This window comes from Thalassophryne amazonica, chromosome 2 (genome assembly GCF_902500255.1).
Source record: "Thalassophryne amazonica chromosome 2, fThaAma1.1, whole genome shotgun sequence".
Classification (NCBI taxonomy): domain Eukaryota; kingdom Metazoa; phylum Chordata; class Actinopteri; order Batrachoidiformes; family Batrachoididae; genus Thalassophryne; species Thalassophryne amazonica.
Window position 1 is genome coordinate 132,256,906 of NC_047104.1, and position 24,791 is coordinate 132,281,696.

Consider the following 24,791-nt stretch of genomic DNA (forward strand, 5'->3'; position numbering starts at 1 on the left):
ATATTGTACACAAACCAGTCTAAATCTGTGATAGTGAGCACTTCTCCTTTGCTGAGATAATCCATCCCACCTCACAGGTGTGCCATATCAAGATGCTGATTAGACACCATTAGTGCACAGGTGTGCCTTAGACTGCCCACAATAAAAGGCCACTCTGAAAGGTGCAGTTTTATCACACAGCACAATGCCACAGATGTCGCAAGATTTGAGAGAGCGTGCAGTTGGCATGCTGACAGCAGGAATGTCAACCAGAGCTGTTGCTCGTGTACTGAATGTTCATTTTTCTACCATAAGCCGTCTCCAAAGGCGTTTTAGAGAATTTGGCAGTACGTCCAACCAGCCTCACAACCGCAGACCACGTGTAACCACACCAGCCCAGGACCTCCACATCCAGCATGTTCACCTCTAAGATCATCTGAGACCAGCCACTCGGACAGCTGCTGAAACAATCGGTTTGCATAACCAAAGAATTTCTGCACAAACTGTCAGAAACCGTCTCAGGGAAGCTCATCTGCATGCTCGTCGTCCTCATCGGGGTCTCGACCTGACTCCAGTTCGTCGTCGTAACTGACTTGAGTGGGCAAATGCTCACATTCGCTGGCGTTTGGCACGTTGGAGAGGTGTTCTCTTCACGGATGAATCCTGGTTCACACTGTCCAGGGCAGATGGCAGACAGCGTGTGTGGCGTCGTGTGGGTGAGCGGTTTTCTGATGTCAATGTTGTGGATCGAGTGGCCTATGGTGGCGGTGGGGTTATGGTATGGGCAGGCGTCTGTTATGGACGAAGAACACAGGTGCATTTTATTGATGGCATTTTGAATGCACAGATACCGTGACGAGATCCTGAGGCCCATTGTTGTGCCATACTCCCTTTTCTACTTTTTTTTTTACTAATAGTCCAATTTCATAGCCTTAAGAGTGTGCATATCATGAATGCTTGGTCTTGTTGGATTTGTGAGAATCTACTGAATCTACTGGTACCTTGTTTCCCATGTAACAATAAGAAATATACTCAAAACCTGGATTAATCTTTTTAGTCACGTAGCACTACTATTATTCTGAACACTACTGTATATATTCACTTATCCCACCAGTGCAATAAGGGCCCAAATAATGTTGTTAATCTCATGTTCTGCCGCTGTCCAATACGTTATGCCTTCTGTTTTGCCTTGTTAGTGTGGTCATAGGAGATGGTCACCTCAATGAGTCTGGTCTGCTTGATGTTTCTTCCTGTAATCAAAAAAATGCTGAGGGAACTTTTCCTTAAATGCCACCAGTGTGCTTGATCATGGGTTTGGTAAGGTCTGGACCAGTGTTTCTCAAACTTTTTCAGACCAGAGACCGCAAAATTATTATTATTATTATCATCATCATCATCATCATAATAAAATCCAGAGGACCATCTAACTCACCAAACATCCAAAAACAACAGGGCTGCGAAACATTCCAATAGTAAATTACAAATTACAACCTCATATTGACGGCTTGACAAACAGCTTTGTTTACTCAGTCACATATATGCAACTATCTATTATATTTTGGAGTCATATTTAAACAGATTAAGAAACACTCTTAAGTTACAATATGACTGCCCTTCTTCTGCTTTCGGCTGCTCCCATTAGAGGGCGCCACAGCAGATGAACTGTTTCCATCTCACCCTGTCTTCTGTATCTTCCTCCGTCACCCCAACCACCCACATGTCCTCCCTCAGCACATCCATAAGTTAGAATATGATATTAATTTAAAATGTGATTTTTACAAATATATTCCCAGGCCACTAGGGGTTGCTCATGGACCACCAGAGATACACGGACCACACTTTGAGAAAGGCCGGTCTAGACCTTACTTGTGTATAACATTTTAAGGTAACTAAATAAATGGAAGTGAACTGAGTTTTTGCTGTTTGGTGTATTGAGGTGTGCTCAGACACAGAATTTGGAGAAACTAAACAGCCAATGCAGGTGGTCAGTCAGGACTCTGCACTTCACAGTTGCTGTGCTATAATGAGTAAATAAATGAAATGAATACTACATTCATATATTCAATTTCAAAAGCTTAAGTCAAAAACTGGACCAGGAGCTGTGGGCAACCTGCTGCTTTTCTGAGCAGATACAGTACACACACACACACACACACACACACTTCCCACGAAAGGTTGGCGCACATCAACATTAATTCTAATTTTAACTCAATGGCTACATCTACTGGCAGCATCTACACAACTACTACTGTCAAGTACATGAAGGTCAGCTTGTTAGTCTACATATCGATACAGGATGTGGAGAAAAAAATTATACGCCATCAATCCTTTCGACTAAAAATATTTTGATCAGCTCCATATTTAGTTTCACTGTAAAAACACATACGTGCTAAACAGTAAGACAGTGGGGTAAAAAAGTACACTCAACAAAAATATAAACGCAACACTTTTGGTTTTGCTCCCATTTTGTATGAGATGAACTCAAAGATCTAAAACTTTTTCCACATACACAATATCACCATTTCCCTCAAATATTGTTCACAAACCAGTCTAAATCTGTGATAGTGAGCACTTCTCCTTTGCTGAGATAATCCATCCCACCTCACAGGTGTGCCATATCAAGATGCTGATTAGACACCATGATTAGTGCACAGGTGTGCCTTAGACTGCCCACAATAAAAGGCCACTCTGAAAGGTGCAGTTTTATCACACAGCACAATGCCACAGATGTCGCAAGATTTGAGGGAGCGTGCAATTGGCATGCTGACAGCAGGAATGTCAACCAGAGCTGTTGCTCGTGTATTGAATGTTCATTTCTCTACCATAAGCCGTCTCCAAAGGCATATCAGAGAATTTGGCAGTACATCCAACCAGCCTCACAACTGCAGACCACGTGTAACCACACCAGCCCAGGACCTCCACATCCAGCATGTTCACCTCCAAGATTGTCTGAGACCAGCCACTCGGACAACTGCTGAAACAATCGGTTTGCATAACCAAAGAATTTCTGCACAAACTGTCAGAAACCGTCTCAGGGAAGCTCATCTGCATGCTCGTCGTCCTCATCGGGGTCTCGACCTGACTCCAGTTCGTTGTCGTAACCGACTTGAGTGGGCAAATGCTCACATTTGCTGGCGTTTGGCACGTTGGAGAGGTGTTCTCTTCATGGATGAATCCCGGTTCACACTGTCCAGGGCAGATGGCAGACAGTGTGTGTGGTGTCGTGTGGGTGAGCGGTCAATGTTGTGGATCGAGTGGCCCATGGTGGCGGTGGGGTTATGGTATGGGCAGGCGTCTGTTATGGACGAAGAACACAGGTGCATTTTATTGATGGCATTTTGAATGCACAGAGATACCGTGACGAGATCCTGAGGCCCATTGTTGTGCCATACATCCAAGAACATCACCTCATGTTGCAGCAGGATAATGCACGGCCCCATGTTGCAAGGATCTGTACACAATTCTTGGAAGCTGAAAATGTCCCAGTTCTTGCATGGCCTGCATACTCACCGGACCTGTCACCCATTGAGCATGTTTGGGATGCTCTGGACCGGCGTATACGACAGCGTGTACCAGTTCCTGCCAATATCCAGCAACTTCGCACAGCCATTGAAGAGGAGTGGACCAACATTCCACAGGCCACAACTGACAACCTGATCAACTCTATGCGAAGGAGATGTGTTGCACTGCATGAGGCAAATGGTGCCATTGTGCCATGCAGTCACATGCGCCAGACGAAACATTTCCAAGGAACTTTCTTTTTTCTTGTTTGCTCACATCAGGAGCACAATGCAACTCTGGACACTGCGATTTATTTTGGGTGAGAGGATTTTAACTGAAGGCTGCTGTCCCGGCTTCACATCCACCCTGCACTGTGAAACACTCCTGGACGGCTGTTGGAGGTGAGATTCATGTTTATTAATGGTGTAACGGCCAGGCACAAGTTCCACGTCATATATCCTACAGAGTTAGAAGGGAAGGTCCATTCAGCTCCGAGCCTGACGCATTACTGCGCACTACGGAGAGGCAGCTGCCTGTGTAATTATGGAGGCAATAATTCACATTATTTAAGTCACCCATGGGAAGGAATGGACAAAATCTGTACTGTCAGGTCTATTGTGGAAATAACAGCCTATTCACATTTGCGGCAGCATGCGCACAGTAGTGCACGGAGCTTTTGGTTTGATAGCCACTGTTCACATTCACTGTACATGACAATAATTCATAATTATCATTATCAAGCGTGCCGCATACATTTCAACAGTTGCTTTGTGCTCTGGAGGGGGGTGGTGGACATTATTATACGTGGAATGTGCAGGTCATACTGGCAGGCTTTGCTATGCTAGATCCATCTCGAGGTTCCCTCGTATGCGCTCAAATTGTTTCGGATCCAGTTTTACCACCATTTGAATATGTAAATTGCGGTGAGATGGTCGTCACATAACACATGGATCACCATCAGATAGGTGTCCCATCTCGACAGCGCCTGGAGGGTTTTGAACATATGCGTCACACTCTGGGCCACCGGCCGATTTTGACCAACTATGATGACTTCCGCGGATGGCTGTAAGAACATTTTGGAACTAAAATCCGACACTTTTCGGATGTGCACCGATTCATAATTCCGACACCATTCTGTGTGATTCTGGCTATGTGTGATGGGGGTATAATGTACTGTTCTTACTGTAGGTTGTCTACATTCCATCTACATACATACAGCATGTGCTGACGTTTGCTCCAACTGACGTAAACACTGTTGGAAAAAGGAGTGCTGTTAGAGTTCTGACCACAAGAAAGTTTACCCAAATAAGGCAGCACCATCTTTTTTGAACCCTGTGTGATATTGCAGGATTTGACCACTTATGGGGACAGCCGCTCCCAAATTTGCGCAATATATATACAGCATAACTTCACACGGTAAAATGGTGTACCGTTTTCTGCTGCAATCACTGAAGCAGCCACAAGAACTGCAGTTTTTTAGGTTGCCAGTGGAGAAGGGAAGACGAGGCAAATGTGAGACATCGTGTTGGTAAGTGTTAGCCTACACAGCTCAGGAGAGTAGCCGGGTTCTCCCTCTCCTGCCTTGACATGTTTGTGCTCTGGGTCATAAACAAACCGCAACAGTTGCCCACTTTCCACTGCATCGTCACGTTTTCTTTGCATTTTCACTTTTTTGTGTGTAATTTGCCCAAACACATAGAGAAAGTGCTGTGTTTCTGTACCCAAAAGTGGAGAAATTACATCATATGCGTCATACTTTACCCTTTTAGCACCCGCCCTCAAATGAGACTGCGGTGGTGGTGGACTGGAAACAAGCGTTGTTGTTTTATTTTTTTAAGATGTTTTAAGATTTTATTTTTAAGATGTTCTTTTGACTCTAAGGGTGACAATACAATTCCTATGTATGTGTACAATTTTGTTGTGCTCTACAAATGGCAAATAAAACTTTGAATTTGGTGCCCAATTCCCACAATTTTGGCCTCGCTCCACTGGTTTCATGTCCGTGTGAGATCAGTTTTTAAGGTTTTGCTATTAGCATACAAACTCCTGCATGGACTGGTGAAAACAGGTTTTAGATTATCTAAAACCCAACTTTGCTTTCAGCAACTCATTTTCAGTTTGTAATTAGTCCCTGTTCTGCTGGTGCATTTATTTATTTATTTTTCGGGGTTTGTAATGTAAATGGAGATCTGGGGATCTAAAAAGGAACATTTGTGGAAAAAAGTAAGTCCTTGAAAAGTGAGTTGTGCATGGATAAATCTTGAAAATAAGCATTTTCTCATGTTGCAGGCTGTGATGTTGCAACACCCAGAGATTCGCTCACAGTTTGCAAGTCATGCAGTTTATAGCAGGGTGTTCTCTCACAGCTTTGCCAAACCAAAGCAGTTTGACCAGCTGCAAACATCTTTTCCAGGTACGTCCAGCACATAACTCTTAACATGGAAGCAGGGTTTTGTTTGTTGCAGACAAATCAGCCAATGTAGTCATCATTGAGCTGTTTAGTCTTCAAAGGGCCAACAAGCCCAAATCTTATGAAGAACAATTATTAAGTGTAAGTAATCCACACTACGGAACTGCCTTGGGACTTAGATGACAACCAACCAGACAGACAACCTTTAGGTAATCAACTAAAATCACTTTATATCTGTTTGTAGTTGGTATTTGAAAGTAGCTCATGTGTGCTGTTAAACTTGTGTCTTTGTGATAAAGATGAATGTTGTGATCCTTCAGTAGTAAATTCTTCAATGTTATCATCATCATCATTGTACTTTATCTTAAAACATATGACAAGTACTTCACAATTAAAAATTAAAAAAGATGTAAAATGAAGAGTAAAAAGTCATGAAACACTCAAATGGGGACATCACCTTGGTGACAAAATAAGTTGATATTTGAGTTTTTATTAAGAGCTTTTTTGTTTTTTGGTAAGGTTGAGACAAACGTTAAGGGTCCCATCACACTAGAGGATGAATGAACTCGAATGCCGTATGAACAGCCCGGATGGGAAAAACAGCCAGAATTTGAGCTGCATTCGTATGGGACAGACATTCATATAACCGTGTATGAATGCTGTATGAATACACAGAATGTAGGGAACTTAACAGGTGGGTTGCTCATTAGTGATTAGTGGCAGTCAGTGATCATTTGCTGGATTTCATAGTTTTCAATTCATTTGTTGATAAAAAGGGACAAATAGAAACAGTAAATTTCAAAAGGAAAATTACTGATGTTACCACTGAAAACCTCAGGCAGGGGTGGTGGCCAAGTGGTTAATGCGCTTGGTTTCAGTGCAGAAGGCTCCGGGTTCAAATCCCACCCCTGCCACATTTCTCCATGTAATGTGGAGTTGCGTCAGGAAGGGCATCCGGCGTAAAACCTGTGCCAGTTCAACATGCAGATTCACCTTGGATTTGCTGTGGCGACCCCGAGTGCAAACAAGGGAGCAGCCGAAGGGACTTACTTTTTTACTACTGAAAACCTCAGAAGGAACTTATTGCATCATGATTGGTGTGATATTTATAGTAAGGATATTGATCAATCATATGAATTATTTGTTTCCATTATTTCTAACGTGTATGAAAAACATTGCCTGTTTGTACCTATAACTGGAAATATATATAGAAAAATTGATAAACCTTGGGTTACAAAGGGACTCAAGAATGCATGTAAAAAGAATTTTTTTTTGTACAGTTTATAAAATGTAGAACAAAAGAAGCTGAAAGAAAATATAAGACATATTATGTGATCTTGTAAGAAGCAGTTTTATTGCAATTTATTAGAAAAAATCTAACCAACACTAAAGGCACCTGGAAGATTTTAAATGAAATTATTAAAAAGAAAAAGGTTAACAATTATCCATCCTACTTTCATACTGATTCTGACAAAACTGTAAAAGAAAATGAAACTATTGCTGATCATTTCAATGATTATTTTGTCAATGTGGGTAAAAAAGTAATTCAATTGTATCCTCAAAAACGTGCTCTTTGGACAACAGCAAAACAATTAATACAACTCTGGATTCAAGGTATATTAATGAATCTGATCAAATTGAAATTGACAGTTCCCAAGTTAAAAGGAAAAAAAAAAATCAATGGACAGTGACAACCTTGATATGTTCTTGATAAAAATCAATCCTTCTGGATTGTATTATTAAACCCTTGACTTACATTTGTAATTTGTCATTGATGACTGGGAAATTTCCTTCTAAAATGAAAATAGCTAAGGTGATCCAAATCTGGCGATAAGCATGTTTTTTCAAACTACAGGCCAGTCTTATTGTTACCACAGTTTTCAAAAATTCTGAAAAAGATATTTGTAAAGAGGTTGAATGAGTTCTTAACTAAACAACACATTCTTAGTGAACATCAGTATGGTTTTAGGGGAAAAAAAAATCGCACTATTTCATTGGCTTTGGTCAATTTTGTTGAACAGGTTACAAATGCAACAGAGAAGAAGAAATACATTGTAGGAGGTTTTTTTTTATTTGCAGAAAGTATTTGATACCATAGATCACACCTTACTATTGAATAAATTACAGAAGTATGTATTAGAGGGCTGGCCCTTGATTGGTTAACTAGTTATTTAGAAGACAGGTACCAGTGTATTAATTTTGGGGGGATTTTTGAGAATTTCATGTGGGGTGCCCCAAGGTTCGGTCCTTGGGCCGTTACAGTTTTATTGTACATTAGCTGTATTGGTTTGTTTCTAAGTTTGTGACATGTATTCTGTTTGATGACACGACTGTTTAGTAGTGGGGATCATTTGGGACAGCTCCTGGACATGATGGAGAGGGAACTGCAAAAATTTAAACATTGGTTTGATTTAAATAAGTTATATTGAATAATGTCGAAATTGTATGGTAACTGAAACTAAGTTTCTTGGTGTTTTTATCGATGACAAACTAAGTTGAAAAACTCATATGAAATATGTTAAATCCAAAATCTCAAAAGTCATTGCAATTTTGTACAAAGTACAATACTTCCTCCCCCAGCATTCGTTGGTTATCTTGTATCAGTCTTTGTTTGTTCCATATATGACTTACTCTATTGAGGTATAGGGAAATACATATAAAACAAATATAAATCCAATATTTCTGTTACAAAAGAAAGCTATAAGCGTTAAAAGTAAAAAACCATATTGGGAGCCAACAAATCCACTGTTTGCTTGTTTGCACATTTTGAAATTTTGGGACTTGGTTGATTATTTTAAGATACCGTTCATGTATAAAGTTAAAAATGAACTCTTACCTCAACATGTCCAGGAATTGTTTAAAATGTGGGAGTCCTGTTATCATCTGAGAGGAATTTCAGTAGTTGACTGCTTAAAGTATCGTACTACTGTAAAAAGTCATTGTGTATCTGTTAAACGGGTTAAAATCTGAAATGACTACCCTGATAGTATTAAATTATCTGGTACTTTGGCTGGCCTGAACAGATCTTATAAAAATTACAAAATTGCTTATTATAGTATGATAAATTAGGTAAATTGTTTTTGTTTCTGTTTTTCTGTTTAATCTGTACATTATACTGCTGGTTGTTCTGCTATATTCGGATGTTTTGGTGTATTGATCCATCCATCCATCCATTTTCTTCCGCTTTATCCGGAGTCGGGTCGCGGGGGCAGCAGCTCAAGCAAAGCCGCCCAGACCTCCCGCTCCACACACACCTCCCCCAGCTCCTCCCGGGGAACCCCAAGGCGTTCCCAAGCCAGCCGAGAGATGTAGTCCCTCCAGCGTGTCCTGGGTCTTCCCCGGGGCCTCCTCCCAGTGGGACGTGCCCAGAACACCTCTCCAGTGAGGCGTCCAGGGGGCATCCGGAAAAGATGCCCGAGCCACCTCAACTGACTCCTTTCAATGTGGAGGAGCAGCGGCTCGATTCCGAGCTCCTCCCGAGTGACTGAGCTCCTCACCCTATCTCTAAGGGAGCGCCCAGCCACCCTGCGGAGGAAACTCAACTCGGCCGCTTGTACTCGCAATCTCGTTCTTTCGGTCATGAGCCAAATCTCATGACCATAGGTGAGGATCGGAATGTAGATCGATTGGTAAATCGAGAGCTTTGCCCCCCTACTCAGCTCTCTCTTCACCACAATGGTCCGATACAGCGACCGCATCACTGCAGATGCTGCACCGATCCGTCTATCGATCTCACGCTCCATCCATCCCTCACTCGTGAACAAGACCCCGAGATACTTAAACTCCTCCACTCGAGGCAAGGACACTCCACCGACCTGAAGAGGGCAAAGCACCTTTTTCCGGTCGAGAACCATGGCCTCGGATTTGGAGGTGCTGATTCTCATCCCGGATGCTTCACACTCGGCTGCAAACTGCCCCAGTGCACGCTGAAGGTCCTGATTTGACGAAGCTGACAGAACCACATCGTCTGCAAACAGCAGAGATGAGAATCTGTGGTTCCCAAACCAGACCCCCTCTACACCCTGGCTGCGCCTAGAAATTCTGTCCATAAAAATAATGAACAGAACTGGTGACAAAGGGCAGCCCTGGCGGAGGCCAACGTGCACTGGAAACAGATTTGACTTACTACCGGCAATGCGAACCAAGCTTCTGCTGCGGTCGTACAGGGACCGGATAGCCCTTAGCAATGGACCCCGGACCCCGTACTCCCGGAGCACCCTCCACAGGGTGCCCCGAGGGACACGGTCAAACGCCTTCTCCAGATCCACAAAACACATGTGGACTGGTTGGGCGAACTCCCATGAACCCTCGAGCACCCGATGGAGCGTGTAGAGCTGGTCCAGTGTGCCGTGACCAGGACGAAAACCACACTGCTCCTCCTGAATCCGCGGTTCGACCATCGGTCGAATTCTCCTCTCCAGTACTCTGGAATAGACCTTACCGGGGAGGATGAGGAGTGTGATCCCCCTATAGTTGGAACACACCCTCCGTTCCCCCTTCTTAAACAGAGGGACCACCACCCCAGTCTGCCAATCCAGAGGCACTGTCCCCGATCGCCACGCAATGTTGCAGAGGTGTGTCAGCCAAGACAATCCCACAACATCCAGAGACTTAAGTTACTCAGGACATATTTCATCCACTCCATGAGCCTTGCCACCGAGGAGCTTTCTAACCACCTTGGTGACTTTGGCCTGGGTAATGGATGAGTCCGCCTCTGAGTCCCCAGTCTCTGCTTCCTCTTCGGAAGACATGACGATGGGATTGAGGAGAAAAGTATTCCTTCCACCACCCGACAACATCCCCAGTCAGGGTCAACAGCTCCCCACCTGCACCGTAAACAGTGCTGGTGGAGAGCTGCTTCCGCCTCCCGAGGCGCTGGACGGTTTGCCAGAATCTCTTCGAGGCCGACCGATAGTCCTCCTCCATGGCCTCCCCGAACTCCTCCCAGACCCGAGTTTTTGCATCTGCGACTACACGGGCTGTGGCACGCTTGGCCTGCCGGTACCTGTCAGCTGCCTCCGGTGTATTGATTAATCTACAAAACTTTTTGCTCATCTTCTTGTCCTTTTCTTGTCCATATATATGAGTGCATATATATGTGTATATGGCAACTCGTAATAGGGGTGGGCGTTTATAAGCCTTTGCTTCAGCCCACACCCTTTTGGCCGCACACAAATGGGAAATTGCTTCTTTTTTTTCTTTTTTTTTAATTGTTTGAGGTTTTGTTTGCTTTTGTTTCTCTTTGTTTGGTTTTGTGAGAGATTTCTTTGGTAGGTTTTTGTAGGTGTGTGCCAAATAAAAAATAAAAATTCAGTTCAATGTGTTTCGAAGCCAGCTCGAATGATTCACGCACATTTGGAGTGCAGCAGCTCCTAAATCCAGGTCCACTAGCCAGAGTGCAGGTCAAATGCAGACACAACACAGCACGACACACGATAAAATAAAAACAAAATAAAATCAAAGACAAAGAATAAAAAGAACATAGAATGAAACCCCACAATTCTGGCAGAATGCAGCAGGAATATGCGGAATGCACCTCCCCTTCAATACAGTAAGTGTCACCCGAGGTCTGGGTGGAAGGCAAGCAAGGGGAGGGGCGTGGCACAGTGAGCGCTGTGCTCCACACTTCTGAAGACCCGCTGTGTCCCACTGCAGAATGTCAGATGACATCCAACCCATGAACTGGTTCCATGTTGGTTCATGGGTTGAATGCCCCCCCCACCCAGTGCACTCACGCCCTCTTGCTCTCCCTCCCCCTCTCTCTCTCACTGGACATCAGCTGTTTAGTGGGCAGGTGAATGCCCTACCGACCAGGCAGGTTCACGCACGAGCGGCAAAGCGATCAGATGATATGTGCTCCCACATACGTAGAGCGGGGTGTCTGGATGATCCAGCCTGCCGCTTGTGTGGCAGTTCAATCAGCTGTTATGGGCACATGCAAGTGCAGTGCTTCAATCAGCTGCCCTGACCACACATACGCACAGTGGGGTGTGTGGAAGATACAGTGGACATTATTATACTGGCACGTGCAAGACATACCGGCAGATATACCACGCCAGATCTATCTCGAGGTTCCGTCATATGCGCTCATATCATTTTGGACTGCGTTTTGCCGCCATCAGAATATGTAAATTGCGGTTAGATGGTCCTCAGATAACACATAGACTGACGTTGGACAGGTGTCCCATCTCGACCGCACCCATAGAATTATGAACATGTGCTTCACACATGGGGCCGCTGGCAGATTTTGACCAAGTGTGTCGACTTCTGCAGATGGCTGTCAGACCGTTTTGGAACTGATATCCGACACCTTTCGGATGTGCACCATTTCATAAGTCCGATGTCACTCTGCGTGATTCCGGCTATGTGTGACTGTAAGTCAATTCATGCACATGCGGTAATAATTAGTGGTCGCTGATGTATTTTATTGCTAATTATCCCTCTCACACCGCGGGTCAGTAGGTGCATTTCCGGAAAATCCTACTCTGCATTTCTCAGTGTGTGATGTACATTTTAGGAAAAGCAGAAACATCCTGATGGCTGACAGAGTGAAACAAACGCTGCTACATCCAATAACGAAGCTTCTAAGCTTGAAAGTGAAGGTTTGGATTGACAGAGGATGTACAGACAGGAGGAGGTGACATATTTCACCCAGAAACTCTTAATTTTTTTTCCAGAGTAATTTAATGTAATTACGTCTGCCAATGACGTAATAAAATCAACATTTATTTATTTGTCTGTCTGTTAGCAGGATTACGTCAAAACTACCGCACAGATTTTGATGAAATTTTCACCACAGATAGATATTAGGCCAAGGAAGAACCCATTAAATTTTGGAGGTGATCTGGATCTAAATCCGGAGTCTGGAACAAGTTTCACTTTATATAGGCTTTGAAGGATTACTGTTAACAGGATTACGTCAAATCTACTGCACAGATTTTGATGAAATTTTCAACACAGATATATATTAGGCCATGGAAGACTCCATTAAATTTTGGAGGCTATCTGGATCTGGATTCCAGATCAAGATTCACTTTCCAAAGGCCTTGAAGGATTACGTCAAAACTACTTCATGGATTCTCACCAAATTTGTACCACAGATAGATATTAGGCCACGGAACACTTCACTGAATTTTGGACATCAGAAATCTCTGATTGCTCTTGGTTATTTTGTTTTATATAGCACCAAATCACAACAAAGCTGCTTCAAGGAGCTTCATACAAGTAAGGTCTAACTTTACCAACCCCTAGAGCAAGCACACAGGCACCATCTGACAGAATCTGTCGGATTTTGGATCCAAACGTGTGCTGACGCTGCTGTTTGTGTCATTGTGTTGTTTTTGATTGTTGTTCCATTCTCATTATAGTTTGATGATTGATTGCCTCCTTTTATGTGTTTACCTTCATGTCAGTTTTTCCTCTGTTGCACTTTTTACCCTTTTGATTTCCATGTTTTTTTTTTGTATCTCATGCTTTAATTTGTATTTTGGTTTGTTGTGTTTTCTGATCTTTGTCGTTTGTTTTATTACATCCGCCAAGGACATAATAAAATTATCAGTGTTTATTTAGTAGGGCTGATTTTTCAGGGGTGTTAACTAGCCAGGGTTGTCCCACTCTCTCTACCTGGGTGTCCGTGACCTGGCGGAATGGTGTGAAGGTTGTTGGACAGCGATTCGCCCCGATAAGGGTTTTGAGACCGCAGATGCCGGTGGTATCGTCTGGAATGAAGGGTTTGCTGGGACACAGATAATGGATATCCTTAGTGACGGTACACATTTTGAGATTTGGCACTAAGTATAGATTAGGATTAGCATCGCTGAAAGCCACAACGGGTGGTGTGTGGATTTTGAGGTGATTGTCTCCTTGCCAGAGACCTACGTTCACGACACTCTTGAGCCCGTAGACGTTTTCGGTAGTGACAATAGGCAAGTTAACTAGAAACGCCATTTCCAGATCCTCTGGATCTACATAGATTGGAAATGAGCTTCCCAACGCGTACGCAAGGTAAGTTTGTAGCGGCGTGACTATGCTATGGGTTACGGACTCTAGAAGTTGGTGGACCAGGGTTAAAGGGACAATGTAGGGTGGAATCCTACCGACGGCAAGTCTGTCAATTGAAGATCCGACGTCCCTGGTCATGTCCGCCATGAGCATACTTAACATCTGTATGTGTGCATAGTTTTCCTGCAACACTGACGTTAGTTGGTCAAGTACGCCCACGGTCTTTTTGAGCACGTTGGTTTGAGCACGTTGGTATGGGTGTTAAGGATTACCACAGTGTCTCATACAGTTGTCCGATGGTCTTGAGACCTTCTCTTCTGTGGACTATGTCTGCCTCAGCATGCCTTCAGGACAGACTTGGTCCACCGGTTACCTGCCCAGGAGAACAGGTTCACTGTAGTGCTGGCGAAATTGGCCCTGTAAACCTCTGTGGGGTTGAGCCTGATGAACACCCTCTGTGTGTGCAAGCGGCTTTTAGTTATCAATAAGCTGGGCTGGTCCTTCAGGATGATGCCCGATTCTGGTCCGAATTCAGCCACCTCTGGTGAGGTGTCGGCGATGGTTGCACCGAGGAGCAGCAGGGTCACGAGCCAGGTCATCCTGGCAAACACAACAAACATAGTTAGAAATTTGTCTTAAAATGGTTAGAGATTTTCTTTTTCCTTTCTGGCGTATAGCACAGAGTTTGAATTATCTGAATGATTCTCAATTTGAGTGTTAGGCCTCTTTTTCTTTTTGTTGTTAAGGATGGGGCTTTTGAGCTTACATGGTGGCTCACCCCCACTACAGTGGTGCTGGTGGGATCACCTTAGTTATTTTTTTGTCCTGTTGGAAAGTAAAACTATTCTGGTAACTTGTCTCGATCATGGTAGAACAATTGTTTGGGGACGCGGCAGGTGTCGATATTCCTTCTTTGTGTCCTCTCGACCTAATGAGTGGTTTTAGGTTCTATCGGCCACTGTGGCATCCCCAGCGAGTCCCATGGGGGTTTTGTGCGGCTTTATTTGGTTGCGTGTACCCACTTGAAAACTGGTTCTCTCTGACCCTTGCTGACCTTGATTTGGTATATGACAGCGGAGAATTTGTCAGTCACCAAATACGGTCTGGTCCAATGGGGTAGCAACTTGTGAGTCAACCTGGTTGATTTCTGGCTGGGTTGTCCGAATGAGTAGTACCACACCTTGTCCCCCACTTGTATCTCATGGTGGGATGCCTTCTGATCATAGTAGGCTTTTCGACCTTCTGCACTTTTGTTCAAGTGTTTTTGAGCAAAGGAGAAGGTGGCTTTCAGATGTTCAGTCAGGTCAGTCATGTATTGTTGAGCCGTGTACGCTGTCGCAATGTTTGCCTCCCCTGGCTGGTACAGCAGCTGGAGGGGGAGCATCATCTGATGGCCTGTCATCATTTGAAAAGGGGAGAACCCCGTCAATTCATGAGGGGTTGCCCGGATGGCCATGAGCACCAAGGGAAGTTTCACATCCCAGTCTCTGTGGTTGTCTGCCACGTACTTGCGCAGGATTGTCACCACAGTTCGGTTGGCCCTTTCCACCTGTCCTGACGACTGAGGGCGGTGGGTGATGTGGAAGTTTGCCTTTACCCCCATCACTTGCCAGAGTTGTTGCATGACTTCACTGGTGAAGTGGGTGTCTCTATCCGAGTTTATGCGGATAGGTAGTCCAAATCGTGAAAAGATGTGATTCATCAACAAATAGGCTGTCATCAAGGCTGTATCGTTCGGAGCCGTTACACATTCCAGCCAAATGGTGAAGTCACATGTGACAGTGAGGAAATATTTGTTTCCTCTTGCAGACTTCGTGAGGGGTCCTACCAGTCAATTTGTAGATCTGACCAAGGGAAGGAAATACCTCTTTTCTGTAAGGGAGCTCTGTGAATCGGGTTCAAGGGTTGAAATTGGCAGCAGACCAGGCAGCCTTTGATGTAATCGCTCACATCCTTCTACATTTTTGGGCAATATGCCACCTGTCATATCGCATTGTATGTTGCTTTCGTTCCTCTGTGACCTGCACACACTAAATTCTGCCTGTGCATCAATATCACCCCCTGGTGGTTACTTGGCCTGGTGTGCGGGAGTGACCTGTGAACTTTTTCCAGTAAATCTGGAGGTCGTGTGTCGTTATGAGGTGGTCACAAGCCGCAAACTGTTCTTTGTGTTGATTTCCTGTTGGAGGTCACAAAACCATTGCATTTCCAGCCAGGTAGATGGCACAAAAAGCTAAGCCATGCATAGTTTGAGTCTGTGCATAGCACAAATGTTTTGACATTTTGCGCCACAGCTAACTGGCATGTTATGAGTATGCCAGCAATTTCTGCATACTGGGAGGACTGTGGTCCCACTTGAAACTTTTGTGGCTCATGTGGTGCGTTGTCAATCCACGCGACCCCCACTCCTGCCCGGGCGACTGTTTCATGGTGAAATGAACAGCCGTCCACGTACGCAGTGATCATGCCTCGGCAGGCATTGTGGTCAAAGTAGTGGTGATTAGGGGAGTCAGGTGGTGGCAAGCCCTTGTTCAACAGGGTTGTAGCTGGTGTGTCTTCGGTACAGTGCCGGCAAGCAGCTAACCCTGTGCCTAGAGGGAGTTTTATAGTCTTGTGTGTACCGCACCTTCATGTCAAAACTTTGCAGTGCCATCAACCAAGAGGCAACTTGTGAGTTTGTTACTACACCTTGTCACAGTCTTTGACCATTAAGGAATGTCATGACTTTTTGTCCACCCAGATAGTTGGTGAAATGTTTCACGGCCCAGACTGTTGCTAGTAGGGCTTTTTCACAGTCATTGAATTTAAGTTCTGGCGGTTGTAGCGTTTTGCTCGCGTACGCGACCACTTGCCTATCTTTGTCGTACATCTGGTACAGTCCTGTGCTTAGGCGTTGATTGGAGAATCACACTTCCAGGTGGAATTCTTTGCTACAATCATGCGTATGCCAGGCATGGGGCTGAGCACAGTCGGTCTTTCAGAGCCTGCATGGCCTGTTCTTGGGGTTCACCACATCAGAACGGCGTATCAGGTCTGTCAGTGGTTTTGCCAAATCTGCATAGTTTTCAATGAATTGTCGGGAGTAGTTGCACACTCACAGAAAGCTGCGCAGTTCTGTTAGCTTCATCGGTTCCAGCGTGTTCTGAGAGTGCAGATCCCAGTGGCCTTGAGTATGGTCTGGGGTAGAGGGTCCTCTGGAAATGGAAAGATTTTTCCACATATAAAATGTCTGGATTGGATTTGCTCAATGAGTCAAACAGACTTTGACTAATAGCTGATCTTTTGGCCCAAAGAGTCAGAGCTACATCAGCAGTGTGTGTGTTTTCCAAATGGAGACCATCTACTACCAGAGGGCAGTACTCACTCGCATTAGTGTCCTCTAACAGCTTACAGAGGAAAGTGTCCTTCTCGGCCAGCAGTGCATTTGGGGCCATGAAGCATTCCGCAGATCTACAGTCGACGGGATATTTGCTGTGACCGTATCGTGTGGGGGTTCTATATCATCTGGGTTCAAAGCCTTAATAGCATAACATTGGGGCTCTGCTGGTTTTAACCGTTTGAAATCAATGAGAGGTTCAAATCGGTTGAGAAAATCTTCCCTACGAGGAAGGGAATGGTGTCGAGTGCTTATATGTACACAGGGTGTGCCAGACTCATGGAGCCTACAGTGATGTTGACCAGAGCCATTGAGGACAAAGTTGCAGGGTTGTCCATGTAGGGCTGGATCTCAAACGAACACGGCAATAGTTTGAGGTTCCTGTTGGCCTGCCGTGCTGCTACCTGCAGTTGTCTAAACAGTGAGGTAGACATCAAGGTAGCATCGGCGGCGGTATCCAGAAGAACTTCATGTCTGAGGGAGTTTTCCAGGATTAGTGCCAAATAAAATTTCTTTGCAATTCCCTTCTCAGAGAGACTGCCTAAGAATTTCCATACAGGTGGCTGTCCAGGAATAAGGGACGCTGGATGAGCATGTGATCTCCTGTCCTGATCGACCTGGACTACCAAGATGGTGCTGGGAGGACCAGACTTGGTCTCTCTTGGTTCTTGGTCCCCATCTGAAAAGTACCATGTCTCAGGATGTGGGTCCTGGGATGGTGCCGCTAGGGGGGTGTCTACACTCGAGTATAGGTCTTCCTCAGACGCCTTTGGCGGAGTTTGTGAAGACCCCGGGTTTGGAGTTGGAGCTATCAATCAATCAATCAATCAATCAATTTTTTTATATAGCGCCAAATCACAACAAACAGTTGCCCCAAGGCGCTTTATATTGTAAGGTAAGGCCATACAATAATTATGTAAAACCCCAACGGTCAAAACGACCCCCTGTGAGCAAGCACTTGGCTACAGTGGGAAGGAAAAACTCCCTTTTAACAGGAACAGCTATGCGGTTTACACACAGCACGTTAGCTTTCTTTTTGGCCTTTTTGTCCTCAAACTCCTGGAGGAGGCCTTTCGTGATCTTGTGGATTTCTTGGTGGAGGCCTGAGTCTACCACCTTACTTGGGTGCTTGGATCGGTCTCTTTCTCTGGAGTCTCGGTTCCAAGTACTCTTAGTGTTGCGTCCAGGTGGTCCCTGATGTGGGTGTCTGGAACCCTGCCATCCTTGGGATCGGCCACTTGGGTACTCACGTCTGTCATCGGGTGATCTTCCCATGTGGTGGGCTTCTCCCACTGTCTGGGTTTGAATTTATTACCCAGATTTTCACCAGTTTCGGAGCCCTCTCTGGTTCCGAAGTCACTCTGGTTTTGTGGGGACCACTGCGGTTTTGCTCGTGTCCACCTTGACCCTTTGGTCAGCCTCTGAAAAATGGTTTCATCTGTCGAGGGGAGGTAGTGGCAGAGCTGGTATGGGGTTTAAATGACCCCCCGGAGGTGCCTTCAAGCTCGAGGGTAGGCCTAGGTGCTTCAAGGCTGAGAATAGTTTTGTCTTCGGGTCTACCCTCTCTCTCAATTTGTTTCGCGAAACCTTTCACAGCAAGGTCATGCAGGTACTGTATGGGAGCCTCATTTGGATCTCCCAGGATTCCAAAATGATGACTCGTGGTAGGGTGGAGGTTCTGAAGGACGCAACTCCTTACGGTTTGTGGTGGTGAATGTTTGCGTTCCATTTTCCCACATGACTCTTTGTTCTGGTTCTCCCGGTGGTTGGGAGTTTAATTGGAGTTCACGTTTTAATGTTTGTACTTCGGCACTGAGGCACTCATTTTGTTCTTGAGTATCGGCTAAAAGTGTTTGTGTATCTTTCAGACGTCTCCGCACCTCATGGTTCTTCAATTTTTCAGACTCCAAAATGTCTTCATGCTTTCCAGCATGACTTTTCAAAGTTTCAAGCTCACCATACGCCTGTTGGAGTAAATCATGAGCTTCTCTTTGTTCCCGACGTGCTGAACTGAGTTCACTTTGTAGCTTCTCAATTCACGGTCACGTTCCTGAAGGTTTTTTTTTTTTAAGATAATATCTGTGCTAATTCTTTATTTTATGTTAGCTATCAACTATTTGTGTTATTTGTTTGGAAGTTCTGAGAAATATAAGTTACGTTTTACTTTATCATGTGTCCAAGTCTCAGACATAGGGAGATCTCCCCCTGTTGGTGAGAGTCAGTAACATTAGAAATGTGAGACTAGACCACACCCATGTTAACACCCACAAGGTATAAAAGGTGTTGTATGACTCATTTTAGGGCCTTTCACAAGATGGACACTGTGAGGGTCCCAGGCCTGGTTTCTAACGTGACCTTGAATAAACTCAAAATGAGGAATACAATGGTTTGGTTTTTGGTAAGGGGCAGAATTTTACATAAAAGAACCAGGTAGAAATGACAGACTTTTTCGTAGTGAATTTCACCCAACGTCAAAGAGTACTAAACCAACACAGTGGAAGTATGTTGCATCAGAGGACAATCTCGCTGACCATGCATCTCATGGAGTCAATGAAAACAACCTCATCGCTTCCAACTGGTTTAGTGGACCATGTTTTCTCTGGCAAGAAGAGCTTCCCAGTGGAGATATTAAGGTGGGAGAACTTGACACAGAGGACGCAGAAGTACGCAAAGCTGTTGTACACCACACATTAGCAAAGGTGGATTCTCTAGCAGAATGTTTTTTGAGATTTTCCATCTGGTCAAGATTAGTCAAAGCAATCGCAAGGCTCATTAGATTTGTGAAAGAATTCAAAAATATGCAAAAGCAAACTAATGAAGCCTCAAGTCTCGAGGAAAGACAAGAAGCTGAGTTTAAAATCATAGCCATTGTTCAAAAATCAGTCTTCTCCAAAGAAATCAAGGAGCTTCAGACCCGAAAAGAGTTAACTAAAGACAAGACAAGTAAGCTCTACTGACTCAATCCCTTTTTGGACCCCAAGGGCATCCTTAGAGAGAGAGGTAGATTAGAGCAAGCTACGTTACATACGTATGTCAAGCACCCAGCTATCTTACCAAAAACCAGCCACATCACAAGATTACTGATTGATCACTATCATCACCATGTACAACATCAAGGCCGTGGTATGACGATAAATGAACTGAGAGCAAATGGCATTTGGATATTTGGATGTAGTCAAGCAGTATCATCCTGTATCTACAACTGTGTCAAATGCACGAAATTCAGATGTAGAACAGAAGAGCAGAAAATGTCAAACCTGCCCAGTGAGAGAATGGAGACAACTCTTCCCTTCACCTATTGTGGGATGGATTGTTTTGGCCCGTGGTATGTCAAAGAAGGAAGAAAAGAGTTAAAACGCTATAGACTGCTGTTTACATGCTTGTGCTCACGCGCAGTACATATCAAGTTACTCGACGATCTGTCAACTGATGCTTTTCTCAACTCACTCCGAGCTTTTATTGCCCTACATGGAAACGTGGGTCAGCTTCTGTCAGACCAAGGTACCAACTTTGTTGGAGCAAGAAGAGAGTTCCTGGAAGCAGTAAAGGAAATAGACCAGGAAAGCCTGAAGCAAATAGGTTGCAAGTTTGTCATGAACCCTCCTTCTGCCAGTCATATGGGTGGAGCCTGGGAGAGGCAAATCCGTACAATCAGAAGTGTGTTGACCCCCATTCTTGATCAGTCATCCCGAACATTAGACAGCTCATCATTAAGGACCTATCTTTACGAAGTGATGGCTATAGTAAACAGCAGACCCATCACCCCACAACTACTCAACGATCCTAGTGGACCTCAACCACTTACGCCCAATCATCTCTTGACCATGAAGTCGTCAGTAATATTACCACCACCAGGAGACTTTGTAAAGGAGGACCTGTATCTTTGCAAGAGATGGCATAGGCTGCCATACCTGGCCAATGAATTCTGGCACAGATGGAGAAAAGAATACTTGTTCAGCCTACAGCAAAGACAAAAATGGCACAAAACAAGAGAAATGTTAAAGTCAATGACACAGTGATCATACATGATGATACGGCACCCAGAAATGACTGGGAACTTGCTAAAGTCACCACAGTGTATCCAAGTGAAGATGGATGTGTACGCAAAGTGCAACTGCTTATTACCTCCACCAAGGAGGTTATGTCCGTTTGTTTGTTGGATGATAGGTTGGTTTATTAGCAGGATTACTCAAAAAATCCTCAATGGATTTCAATGAAATTTTTACCAGGGGTGTATCTTGGCCTAACTTAGAAGTGATTAAATTTTTATAATGATCTGGAACACGATCCGGATCCAGTAATTTTTTAAGGATTCTTTATCATTGCAGGATAGGGCCAATTTCAACATTTTTGCATATAACTTCATGAAGACGGGTCACAAAGGCTGAACAAAAATTAAGTTATGACACAACAATAATTTAGCATTTGTTTCTCCTCATTGAATAAACGTGTTATTAGAAAATAAAAAAAAACTTGTGTAGTTCATGCAGTTTCTCTTTATAAATACATTTGCTGAAGATCTAAGGGTTTAACCCTCTGGGGGCGACGCCGTTGTATACGACGGTTGAGACCAAGCTTTACTAAATTATAAACAACTTTTTAATGATGTGTGATAGAAACTTACTTATTTTTGCTGAAAAGTTAACACTGCGGACTTTCCAGCCACCGTCCACCATCTTTGTACTCCTCATAGAAGCCATAGAAGCTGTGTGATGACGTGAGCAATGTGAGTGTCCAATCGGAATTGGTTCACCATCACATGGCTTTCCAAAATCCAATCGTAGGGCAGATCCACCTCACGTGACACACCAAAGATCGTTTTTAGGAGTGAGGTGTTACTAGTTGGCCCGTTTGAATAGCCCCCTGGCTGCTCCAATGTGCCCTGCACCATTACGCACAGCGAAAGTGAGCAGACGGAGCAGACGGAGAGCCTCTCATACAATCTCACTTGTTCAAACAGTGTGTGAGTATCAGGACTGCTCAACTAGTTTTCCTGTGAATGTTACTGGATAAGCCTGTGGCAAGCTCTCTCGCTCCGGCGTAAAGCACCGTTTACCATATCAATGGAGCAAGGGGGGAGGGGCCGCTCCTCAAACTGAATGAGCCTCGAAGTGTGAATGTTGCTTTCAGAGGAAGAGAGAACAAACACACAGTCAACTTCATAGTAGAAGTTTGTGATGTGACCTTTGTGTAATAGCAGAAAGAAATTGCTTTGAGATGAAGACAAACAGAATGCATAGACCATTTTGTATATATTGTTCAAAATGTGCATTTGTGTTTATTGTTTGAACCTTTTTGTTGTACAGTCTTTCGCACAAGACCTCAAATCACCTTTATAAAGTGTCAAAACAGTTGTTTATCATAGTTTGCTGTGTGTTTTGAATAAATGTGTGTGGAAAATTATTTCCTGCTTTACTTTTTCCTTTCTTATTTCTGATTGTAAACCTTTACTACACTTATAAAACACTTCTATAGCATATATATTCTGAAAGTACAGGTTAGACATAAAAGAGACATAAAACTTGACTGTGGGATGCAGGGAGAGCATTTAACAGCAATAATAAAACATTTATGCCAGACGAGTGAACTATCCAAAAAATGCCCTTGGACCCCAGAGGGTTAAGCAGAAACGAGGTGATAATCCCTTAACGCTGTTGTCTCCGACTGACTTCTGCACAGAGAGGAGGGCTGTCAGTCAAACCTCACTCTCCAGAGTCGGCCAATCACAGCAGAGCCAGTGCCGACCTGGTTCCCTCCCCAATAGTGCCATAAATTTCAAGCGAGCGAGCAGGAATTCCCTGCCCGCGAGCAGAAATCAACTTCACGTGAGCAGAAATCAAGTCCGAGTGGGCAGGAGGAGCGCTGGTCCTCACGCGCAGCACCTTTGCATGCGTGTGCACAGTTAGTATCTACACGTGAATGCATTTTTTTTAGGCGAGTGTGGTTTTGTCACTGATCTGACGCCATAGGTGTGCATTACATTCAGTCATGGAAAAAGACTAACATGCAAGTACATGTGCTATGTATTTCACACAAGAGCCCAAATTACCTTTATAAAGTGTCAAAACAGTTGTTTATTATAGTTTGCTGTGTGTTTTGACTAAATGTGTGTGGAAAGTTAGTTTCCGCTTTACGTTTTCCTTTCTTATTTCTGATTGCAAACCTTTATTACACTTATAAAACACAACTATAGCATATATATTTTGAAAGTACAGGTTGCCCTGAAAAAACAGAGACATATAACTTGATTGTGGGATGCAGGGAGAGCTGTTAACAGCAATAATAAAACATTTATGTCAGGTGAGTGAACTGTCCAAAAATGCCCTCGGATCCCAGAGGGTTAACCACTGAATCTGAAACATGGCGGTAGATGCGTGAAACGACATGGAATAAGTCTCTTTGCCAAATGGCATTCCATGTGACGTCAGTGACCCTATGGCCTTGGTGGAGGTTTGCGCTCTCCGAGTGCTTCTAGTTAATAACTCTGCATTAGATGACCACAGAAAGAGAATCGCTAAACAAGTACACTTGGACAGACCTATCCATAAGACTGTCACTTTATTGGAAGCAGAATAGACCCACTCATCTGTTTATAATAGAAATCACAAGTGATTTGGTGGGAGTGTGGCTGCCATCAAAGGCAACTGCCATATATTTAATTCATTATTTTTAATACTCTTGTAAAAAGACAATAAATACATAGCATTGTTTCATTTAAAAGGTTCAAGAATAAATAAGTAATCATTTAAAGTAAATTTATGTAAATATAGTTAATTTGTATAAAAACACCTCAAGAAGAAGGGGAACTTATGTTTTGTTCTGCACGTTCAGGGGATATAGTTAATTGGTGCACATTAGAAGCCACATGAGGAGAAGAGTTGTCTTGTGTTGAGAGGAAGCTGTGTGTAGGGCTGTCACGATTAGGAATTTCTGGAGATGATTAATTGTCAGGCAAATAATTGCGATTGACGATTATATTGTCTATTTTTTTATTTTTTCCCCTTCTTTATATTCTACTATCATAGTATGATTACACAACTCTGGAAGAACGTTTGGCTTCTGTGAGTGTAGAAACTGGGAATAATGCAACATTTTTATTTTTATCTTCATTTTACATATAGTCCCAACTTTTATGATTTGTGGTTGTTTCTGTTGCATTTCTGAAATTACAGAACTACTATAAAGAACAGTGTGAACATTTTATATTGTGTTTTAAAACTTTGTGGAGCAAACACCGAACTCTTATAAAGCAGGAAAAACACCTGGACCTGTGCAGGAAAACTGATATAAACTTAACAGAACAATGCAGGCTGATTAGACTCCCCATGTTTTTTTTTTTTTTTTTTTTTTGTATAAATAAATCAGAATACAATAAGCGGCAACTCACTTTGAGTGAGAGAACAGAGAAGTTTCAGAAGAAGTCGGTTTCAGCATTTTATCCGGATATTCCACTGTTAAAGGAGATTTTTTTAATGAAAGACGTGCGGACGGGTCCGCGCGTCGGAACGCAGCCGACGCGGTGCG

The 24,791-nt window shown here is 43.8% G+C and overlaps 1 long non-coding RNA gene across 1 annotated transcript; it reads right to left on the bottom strand.

Moving 5' to 3' along the window:
• Window positions 1-21,315: 21,315 nt before the first annotated feature.
• LOC117530700 lies at window positions 21,316-23,845 on the bottom strand. The gene is made up of 3 exons (XR_004566426.1): window positions 23,751-23,845; window positions 23,221-23,224; window positions 21,316-21,392 (listed from the first exon to the last, which is right to left on the bottom strand). It is a non-coding gene; the product is annotated as an uncharacterized LOC117530700 (long non-coding RNA).
• Window positions 23,846-24,791: the final 946 nt, after the last annotated feature.